A 10182-nucleotide genomic window follows, 5' to 3' on the forward strand; every position below is an offset into this window, starting at 1 on the left:
CCACAAGCTTGCCTGGACACAGTGATGGACAGGACAAATTAATTAATTTAGTTCTTGTGATGGGACCGAGTTAAAAACAGGAGGACTCACAGGACATATTAGAAAAATAGGGTTTTTTATTTTAACCCAAAGATTATAAATGACAAAGATAAACTGAGCTCATAAAAGAGGTCAAAGAAACAAAACTGAACTCAGGCAAAAAATGTAAACAAACTGGCTGCACAAACAAACATAACTGACCTAACAAAGGAATGACACACAGGGGTTTATATACTGGCTGATCAGACCGATTAAGACACAATAGGGGTAACTAAACAGAATACAATTACAAATAACACAAAACAAATAACAGTACAGCTAAGTTTGGCTAAACTAAAGACCTAAAACTGAAAATCAAAAATATTAAACTTTAAATACTATTATTTACTTAAATAGAAAACTTATCTAAACAAAGAAACTACAATTCCCCCTGCTAGCAGGAACTAGTGGTGCAGTCCAATCAGCATTTAAGCCTGCTGAGCTCTGGCCCCCATCCTTTGTCTGGCAACTCCAAGGCAGGTAAGTACCGGTGGGAAAACAAACAGAATTAATCTTAAGCAAACAAAATTAACTTTAAGTTGATATACTGTAAATACATATGCTAACTAAATGTGCGCGCTAACAAATAGAACAAATGGATTCAAATCAACTAATAAATGTTTTTATTGAAACTAAAGTGTTGTGTTTATATGAAAAAATAAACTGTGTATAAAAAAAGAGTTACCGACATCAGAGTGTGGCCATGGATTTGGCCATCACAGTTCTAAATAAGTGACCGTGATCCCATAAAGACACAACAGTCCAGCTACTTCAACAAGCAGGAAGGAAGAGAAAGAAATAGAAAATCATCACTTGACCTCTAGATGACTCTTGGAAACGTGACAAGCTGTTAAGTATAGTTGATGTTAGATCAATAAAATGTTTTTGAATACTTCTACTAAGAACCATGCATTATCTATTTCACGAGCTCATTTTTAAAATATGGTGTCCTTCCATACCCTTGTCTTATATGACAGATTTCTCTTTATTCCGCCCTGCTTCTGTCAGCTTCTATAAAACCGCCATTTTATTTTATTTTATTTTTTCCAAAACCAAGTAATTTTTTTTCCACCTTCTGCATAGTGTGCGAGTCTGCTACTTTGAGCAAAAACCAAATATAGAATACTGTACAGTACAATAGAGGCATGATGTAAGAACTCAGAACATCAGAATCAATCACATCACTCCGATTTCAGGGTTCAGCTCAGATGAGGCGAAACGTATTTTCTGGGAGAATGTGCAGCCTTAATGCTGAATCCAAAGTGAAAGCAGCTTTCTATTCCGCAGCGTATTTCTACCGTCTCTCCCGTTTGACATGAATGCGGCATTAAACTGTCACCCTGGAGGCTTTTTACACACCTGTACCACAAGAACTTAGCGGTAGGCAAAATTCTCTTCTCATTAGAATCGGTGTGCTGATGTGACCGCACAGCAGGGATAGCTGGAAATATTATCCATGACAAGATCAGGTCTTGCGTGAGAAAAAGAGAGGAAAAGGCAGCCTTCCTTGTTCTCCTCAGGGTCAGAGTGTCTAACCAATGAACACATCACACCTGTTCCAGCCTTTTGCAACCACTGTGGCCTTTCCTGGAAAATAAAATCTCCAGTGGTGTGTTTTGAGTTCACGCCTCCTCTATGTTACAAAAAGAATAAAATAAAATAAAGTTCAATTCATTGTAGAAGTGGTAAGATGTGCCAAACGTACAGAAGTAGTGAACCTCAATCAGTGCAGGATGAATTATTTATTTCTCAGTGAACAATACTTATCACAAATTTACAGACAATTTATTTTTATTACTATTCACAGAATTTGGATTAATTTAACAGCTTTGAAATAATTACACCTAAATTAAGAGTTATACAAAAAAAATTTCACCAAAAGCTATTTTCTTACGATGAAATACTATATTATTTATCAAACTGATGCCTATTTTCTAATAATCCCATTTAGCAAAAAAGGAAACAAAAGTCAAAACAAATATACAGATGAATTTAACCTTCGCAATATTCCATAACTTGAGTGAATGTCTACCTTCGATGAAAACCTTGGCAATCAGACGTCTGAAGAAACTTCTTAGAATACTGACTTCTAATGGTAATCTGAAGGGAGAGAGAGATTTAGTAAAAAAAAAGAAAAACGTTAAAAGAAAAGAAAATGTTTAGGACTGAAGTCATCGGTTTTACCAGCATCAGAAAACTGGCTTAGCAAAAGAATCCGAAAGCCTTTTTGTGGTCCAGAAATACCGTGTTCGCCTCTAAGTTAATGGGATTGAGTCTGTGGATCCCATGTTTTCCCATTTGGCTAAAAAGAAAAATAAATATCAGCACAACTCACATTTCAAACTAAACTGGAGGCCATTTTGTGTCAGGAAAGAGCAGGCCCACGTCACTGGATGTTTGAATTGTTTTTAATTAGGACCAACTCAGAAATGAATTGGAAATGAAGAAAAAAAAAAAAACACTCTTGAAGAAACTTTTTGAGGAAAAAGTAAAACAATACAACTTAATCAAGCTTGGTCTGACTTGGCAGGAATTTCTCCTAAAGTGCTGATCAGCCAATTAGAAGAAGTCTGGGGCAAAGTTCAAGCCATTTTATAGAAAGCAACATGAGAAAGTTTAATAGATGCTGAATGTTGCTTTTCACATTCATCTTATCTATGTAGCAATGAAAACTCAGCTCAGATTCAGAATAATTCATTTGGAATTACTGTATTTAAAAATGCTTTTTGTGAATTTCCAAATTGCCGAAATAGATTATACATTTTCAGCACAGAAATATTAACACTCAACAAAACAAATAGCTGGTCATTATTTTTGTATGAAAGCCCAAACTCAGTCAGGTTTATTCAAAGAATAATTAACTTTACTAACCTCTTACTAATAATCTTTCTCACCTCTTGGTATTGAATCATGATGAAGATGGGCTACATTTAGCTTTTCTTTGTACGTATAATTTTCTAGGTTATGTAGTTTTTGTTTAGCCATAGTTCTTTTTCCTTTAATTACTCTGCTAGTATTTACTGGGCCTCCTTTCTTCGCACTAATGGATAGAAACAAAAGCTCTGTCGTCGTCAGCGTGTCGTCAGCCTTCTCCGTGTTCCAGAAATAGGTGCAACGGTTTTTGCCACACGTTTTGTGACTTGCTATTTTTAATGTGTTCGGTTCGTGTGCAAGTTTTTGTTTTCTGCTGCACATAGTGATGTACATGTGGACCAAAACAGTCCAAGTTTGACCTCATCAGAGCAGAGCACCTTTTCCTGCATATGTTTGCTTTCCCCTGGGGCTTTAAAAATGAGGAAATTATTTGAATGCCAATATGCTTTTCTTCTCTGCTGTTTACCAAATATTAAAGATTTTTTGTTACATTAAAACAAACATATATTACAAATAAATAAATAAATAACAATAATGATGGCTTTATCCATAAAGGTCAGATTTGTGCTTCCAGATTTGTCGGGACTTTTTCGACCGCGTCTCAGATTAATGCTCTCCTTGTTCAACCCGTCAGTCTAGATGGACGGCCATATCAGGGTAGGTTTTGGAGGCGTGCCATACTCCTTCCGTTTGATGATGGATGGAACCGTACTTGCTGAGATGTTGGGATTTACTTCTAATGACTTACCCTTGCTTTAAACTTCTCCACATCTTTGTTCTCCACTTGTCTGTAGTGCTCCTTGGTCTTTCATGACGCTGTTTGTTTAACCTCTGACTGCTGAGGGCGACAGCTTTCACTGGACTTTATCACAATAAAAGTAGGCTGACCGAAACTGTTGATTTTCAGATTTTTATCTGTAAAATGTCTTGAAAGGATATTGCTATTTTCATTTCACTTTGCTATTACACTTTACTTTGTGTTGTTCTATTACTTAAAATCCTAATAAAATACACCAAAGATGAAAAAGCCATGAGTGTTTTCTTTTTTTTTTCTTTTTTGCAAGGCACTGAGGTTATGAAAGGAGTTACTATTCTCCCAGTGAGATGAATTGCAGCTGTTCATAAAACTGACTGCTCCATACATGATGAGGCAACATTCCTCCCCCGCTAATTGTTGCTATAAAACACACTTCTGTTAAACACCCTCATTACTTCATTACTGCGTACGCATACATCCTGATCCAAGTGGACGCGACTGTCTGAGGAAACCATCAGCAGCTCTCCAGCAGATGGAAGCTGTCATCGCTCCGCTTCTCCATTTCACTTCCTCCATCTCTCTCCTCCTCTCTCGTTCACACTCCATCTCCCACACTCGCTGCTTTGCATGTTGTCTTCCCCTGGCTTCGTGTTTGTGTGCCTCCTCGTACGTTCGCCTTTGCTCGTGAAATGGAAAGAAAGGGGCGTATGTGTGGACAGCCTTGTTTTGCCTCTGAGAGGAGGGGCGCGCGGGTCGCAGGTTGCCATGTATGTTTCCTTAGGCTGCAGGTGGTTTTCGTCTCACATGGATCGAAACGCGGCATAATAAACATCTGTTGTGTAAGCCATTAACACCCCGCCATGAGAGTGCGCATTAAAAGGAAGAGGGATCAGAGTGCTGCTGTGTATGTGCTAAACTGGACTGAGTCATTCTGAGCAGCAGCAGTTGTGGGCTGAGTTTTGAGTGCAGGATGAATCGTTTTCTGGTTTGTGGTTGTGGTTGAAGTCACTGTACAAGCCTTTCGTTCTGAAAGAATCTGTCTACTTTTGTGATTTTTTTTTTTCTAAGTTGTTGGGATCTGTTTTGGCCAAAACGCAAAATTTGAGACTTCTGAAAGATAGAAATGACCAGCGATAGACTGAATTAAAAGAGAAAATGGTTTTGCAGAGTCAGACAACCAAAAGATATCTTAAAAGTATGAAAAATAAAATACAATTTGGCTTGCGTTCGGTTAGTTCATATCATTAGGCATGAAAGAGAGCACGAACCGTTCATTGCTGCAACACAAAAAGAGATCAGTGTGCAGTATCTCAACTGCAATTGAGAATTTCAAAGTGTTTCATTATTAACTGTTTATTTATTCATACGTGGACGCTTTATGTAGTTTTTAAATGCGTGTCGCAAGTGCAGCTGCCTGTAATAAACAGAAGAGAAAATGCTTTCCTTATTAAAGGAACGTTTTTAAATAGGATGCACTGAACAGACCTGTGGCTGCTAAATTACAACACCGAAAATGATGGAGTGAACCCTCTGAGTCTCCCCAGAGATCCTCTATGCACAAAAAATGGGTATACTTTGTAAAAATAAACAGGCCAAGAAGATGGATTTCTCATTAAACTCCTAAAATAGTTTTTTTTCTACCTGCAAAACAATCGTTTAATTTCAGTTTTAGTCTTGGCTTCGACTGAAGGAGCAGTTCAAGGCTGTGGGATGAGGACGCGACACATTTTGGACCACAGCTCAGACAGACAGCTTTAGCTGGAGGCTCCTGTGGATGCTAGGAAACAACTGCCTGTTAAATTCTGTTGTCTGACTTGGTTTTTGATATTTCATGTGTGCTGTCAGCAAAAAAAAAATTCTACTGATGTTTACACATCTGGTTTAATAAATAAGCTTTGACCACTCTCTCCAAGTCTGGCTTCTAAATGTTTAACAATGGTAAATAATTGCAGCCTTGACCATTTCTTTTTCTCTGTCTGAGCAAAACCAACTGCAGATTGTGTGTCGGTATTCTGACTTCCAACATGCATAGCAACAGATGGAGGGGCGTTTTTGATATTATGAAAGCCATGTTACTGTGGTGCAGGTAAATCTTCACAGGCGAAACTCAAACTGATCGTGTACAAAATGGTGAGACTTCTAGCTGCATTCCCAGCTAAAAAGTTTCACGCTGCCTTCTGCTTGATTTCTGTTTTCACACTGTTGTACACATTTATTTGGACATTGAGTAAAAAGGTTTGGGCATTGCGACAACACTGTCATATTTGTTTGTTTTTTCCCCTCCAAATACACTTAACTCACAGTTTTGGTACTTACCTTTTGTTGCCAGTGCTGCTCCTCTTTCTCCCAGAGACACATCAATGGCTTTGTCACTCTGTTGAAGCAAACACGGATCACTTTTACATTGATCTTCCTCTTACAGACATTAAATTGGAAACTCTAATCAACAGTCAGAGTCAGAAAAAAAAGAAAAAAAAAAAAAAAAAACATTTGCTGGTTTTGTGGGATTAGACAGCTGTGAGAGAAAGCATAAGGTCCAAATAGACAGTTTTCTTGCAACTTAAAAAGATTTAGTTAGCGAGTCAAGTGCCGTGGGCGTAGAACTAGAATGTTCTCTTTTTAACCTCTAAGCTTACTAAGCAGAATTCTGACTGGATGTTTATTCTTTAGGTTTTTTTCTCAGCCAGTCAAGGGTAGATTTGTTAAACGTTGTGTTCAACCTGGGAAGGTTGTCTCTGTGCTGTCGGCTAAGAGCCAGAAAGGCAGGAGGAGAAGCGGCTGAACTTGTTTGAGTTTCTTGAAGACGTCTGAGCTTTCATTTGAAATGCCCGAGGAAACTTTTGAGTTGTGAGGAGGACTGAAGAGGATTTTTCACAAAACTTGAAGAAATTCAAGCACTGCTTTTTTTTTTTCCAAGCGACTTACTGTATGACAAACAGAAAGGGACAAGGAAAATGAATCTGCTGAATCAAGTTTTTTAATTGTTGTCATTTATTTCTAGTAATTTCTCCTTAGAAATAGTTATACAGTTGATTATTATCAATAGATTGTCTTAATATGCATTTTTTAAAGAGTAGGTTCCATTGCTTTTAATCTGCAGAGATGATCAGATGTCCATTTGTGTTTGTTTTTCTCTGTTTTCTGCTATTCACACTGATTTGCACAAGAAAGCAACTTCTTTTGTTATTTTCCTTGGTTTTATTGCTTCAATATGAAGAATAAAAACCCGAAGTAAATACAATGGAAATTCTTCTGCTGACTAATAAAAAATATATAACAGAACATCCACAACAGAGGAAGTCTCTACCGGTATAGATAGGCATCTGTTCACAGCAGGCAGGACTTGTTTTTCTTTTTTAATAAATGAAAATCATTTCACTGTATTGTACTGAGGTCCTCATATACTTTCCAGCACATGTTTGTGCCACTGTTATTCATTCTGACAGTGCCGACCAATGTGGCGCCGAGTCTTTTGTTGCTGCTGTGTTCACTCAGACGTCATAAACTCGAAACATATTTGGAAGGAGAATGACAGGCTGAACATCTTGTCACTGTTATTAGACTTTGGCCAAACAAACAGAAAATAAGCAGACACAAAACATATATTCATAACTCTGAAATGAAATAAATCTAATTCACATTCTACCTTATTCATGAAGCTACATTAACATTAAGGAAGTATGTACAATTAGAGATTAGACCTGAACAATGCATCAGGGAGATTTAAGAACAGTGTTGAGAATTTTGTGGCAGACCAGGTTCTTCCACTGAATTCATCTTCGGCAGATAAAAGTGCCTGACATTTAGATATCCTATCAGTGGATGGAAAAAGCAGGTCTGAGGAGAAGAACAAAGGCTCTGATTTCTCCCCCAAGCACACCCTAACCTACAGAGAGGAGCCTTGGTCTCTCTATACAGACAGGAGCCAACGTTTAAAGTCGGCGTTAAAAATCTTGAAGTTTTAATTTCTACCTGTCAAAACATTGGTGAAAAGAATCTACGGTACTCTTAAGCAGATTTTTGTTTATAAAGAGATAAATGTAGCAGCCTCTATAAAACATGAATTTCCAGAACTTTGCTAGTTAGGATCCTTTAAGTGTGTGGTGACACAATGATCATGAGATTTTTCAAAGGCTGCAATGAGATATTTACTACCAGACAGAACGCGCTGACAGATTACTTGCCTAAAACTGAAAAGAATATGAGGAACCAGCTCTCATCTTTTGGGAGTCTCCATTGCTGCAAGCAACTTCTTCAACATCAAATAAAAATGGCACCACTCTCTTTCATCAGGAAATGTAAAGTCCAGGGGCTGACAGAGAAAAATATTCTGTCTAAGTTGAGTTATATTTTCTAGCTTCAATCAAAACTACATCCTTTTGTGTAAGCTAACCATCTAAAGAGGCAGTTGTATGTATTTCGGGCACCTATAGCACTGCTATATTATCCAGTTGTCATAAAACTGCTGTATGTATCAAACATGTTTATTCATGTTTCTCTATTGATTTCAGCGCCATGCACTCTTCCTTCCTATTGCATCAGATATGAAAGGAAAGGGTATAGGACCGGTCTCACACAGAGTACCGGTACAACACAGCCAGAGGCTCGCTGGACCTTCACAAAGTGACCGCAGCACCACTTCCTGGTCCAACTTCAGATGTCCAGCTTGTCACAGCATGTGCAGTCATGCTACATGAACAAGTGTCAGGCTCACTAACAAACATGAGTGACTCAGTAATGCCACTTGCTTTAATTTAAAGCTGCACATAAAAGTAGAAAGCATCAAAAACCATACCATGTAGTGAATGGGAGCAACTCAGTACACTGTGATGTTTTTAATTGTGCTGTACTTGTGTCTCAGTTTTTTGCGCGTTATGTTTTTTTTACATTCTGTTGCAGTCATCTGATGTCAATTTGCGCATGCGCAACCAGTGCGTCTGTTTACTAGGAGCAATACCGCAACGTTGTGAAATATGCAGTTATACATGCCAGTTATAGAACTGTGTAAATAGTCGCATTTATGTTTTATGTAAGAATGTGTTGGTTGTGAAAGCAGGATTAAGCTACAAACATATAGCTTGATATAGTTCTGTAAAAATACTTTTAATGCATTCAATTCAATTTGTTTGTGTCAAAACAAACATGAAACACTGTCAGTCTGACACAAAGAAAACGCAATACCATTTGAAAGAGCACAAAGTATGAAATGTAACTATAAATGTAACTACATGCATTCATGCATGTACACATTTTTCTTCATTCAGTCAAAAGTACTTGTGTACCAAAAAATAAATAAAAAAAATCAAGTACATAAAGTGGTCTGCTTTTTTGGTTTGTTTTTCTGTAGATCCAAAACTTGTTTGATGTGTTAAAAGAAAAGCATCTAATTTTCAAACGTTTTCAGGCTTGGTTCATCAAATTTATTCGCAGATATGAAAACAAGATTTGAGTCACTTTCTTTCAAATCCTATATTTAGCTGAGTTTAATCAATTAAATAAAGGTTGATTGGGGTGCAGCAAAGTTGGCTTTTCAGTTAAAGTCTCTAGATAGACATAGTTCTATAAAGGTTTGGTTGTAAAAACACAAGCACTTTGTGTTGTTCTTAACATTTTCCATTGCCAGACATTGACATAATCTTGTCAGAAGGTTATGTCTGGTCTAACATGACCACAAAATGAATATGAATTGCAAAAGAGGGGAAATAAATCTGAACAACTGCCAAACAAACATTTCTAGAGTAAACTTGTGTAGTTAAGAGTTGTACTAGCTTGTATATAAATTCCAATAGTTTATAATGTGTCTCACATAGCAGACAGTAGAGAAGGACTAGGCATAACAGATGATACTCAGGCCTTCATATTGTTATCAATGCTTCTTTTGTCATTTCTGGAACTTACACTTACAACTTTCACAATATGAAGAGCATTTTTTTGACACGGGTCAACTTTATGGTTTTAAAACAAAACCACACATACGGGCAATTCTCATCGTCACAGTCGTTCACATCATCCTCCTTCTTATTTTGTGGTTGTCAGCAAACACAAGCAACTTGTTGACTATTTCCATAAAACGTGCCACTGCTAGACACTGAACTTGTTCTCTCAAAGAGCAAAAAGCATTAATTCATTAATTCATTAATTGCTAACAGCAAATGTAAATCTGAGCTACTAGATTTCAAAGTGTGGATCAACCTCGATCAGTAGCTTTAATTCACCTCAAATGCCGACCCTCTCCACCATCCATGTGTATATGGATCTGAGCCTTAAGGAGAATTTCAGCTATATGGCCTTGAGGTGCTGTTATTGTTATCCTTTTTCTGCTTCATTACATAGACTAATGAACAGTTAGCTGCAGCAGTGCCGTTCAGGGCTTATTTCATGCCAGTAGATCATGTTTGAACCAGAGGCAGGCTCTGCTGACTGAGTTTCCTGTTACGTAAAAGCCTCTTTTACACACTGGGCTTATTTAAGTT

The 10182-nt window shown here is 37.4% G+C and overlaps 1 long non-coding RNA gene across 1 annotated transcript; it reads left to right on the forward strand.

The window, feature by feature from the left end:
* Positions 1 to 659: 659 nt before the first annotated feature.
* LOC116719606 (uncharacterized) lies at positions 660 to 9806 on the forward strand. The gene is made up of 3 exons (XR_004339231.1): positions 660 to 799; positions 8642 to 8644; positions 9795 to 9806. It is a non-coding gene; the product is annotated as an uncharacterized LOC116719606 (long non-coding RNA).
* Positions 9807 to 10182: the final 376 nt, after the last annotated feature.

This window comes from Xiphophorus hellerii, chromosome 1, assembly GCF_003331165.1.
Source record: "Xiphophorus hellerii strain 12219 chromosome 1, Xiphophorus_hellerii-4.1, whole genome shotgun sequence".
Lineage (NCBI taxonomy): Eukaryota > Metazoa > Chordata > Actinopteri > Cyprinodontiformes > Poeciliidae > Xiphophorus > Xiphophorus hellerii.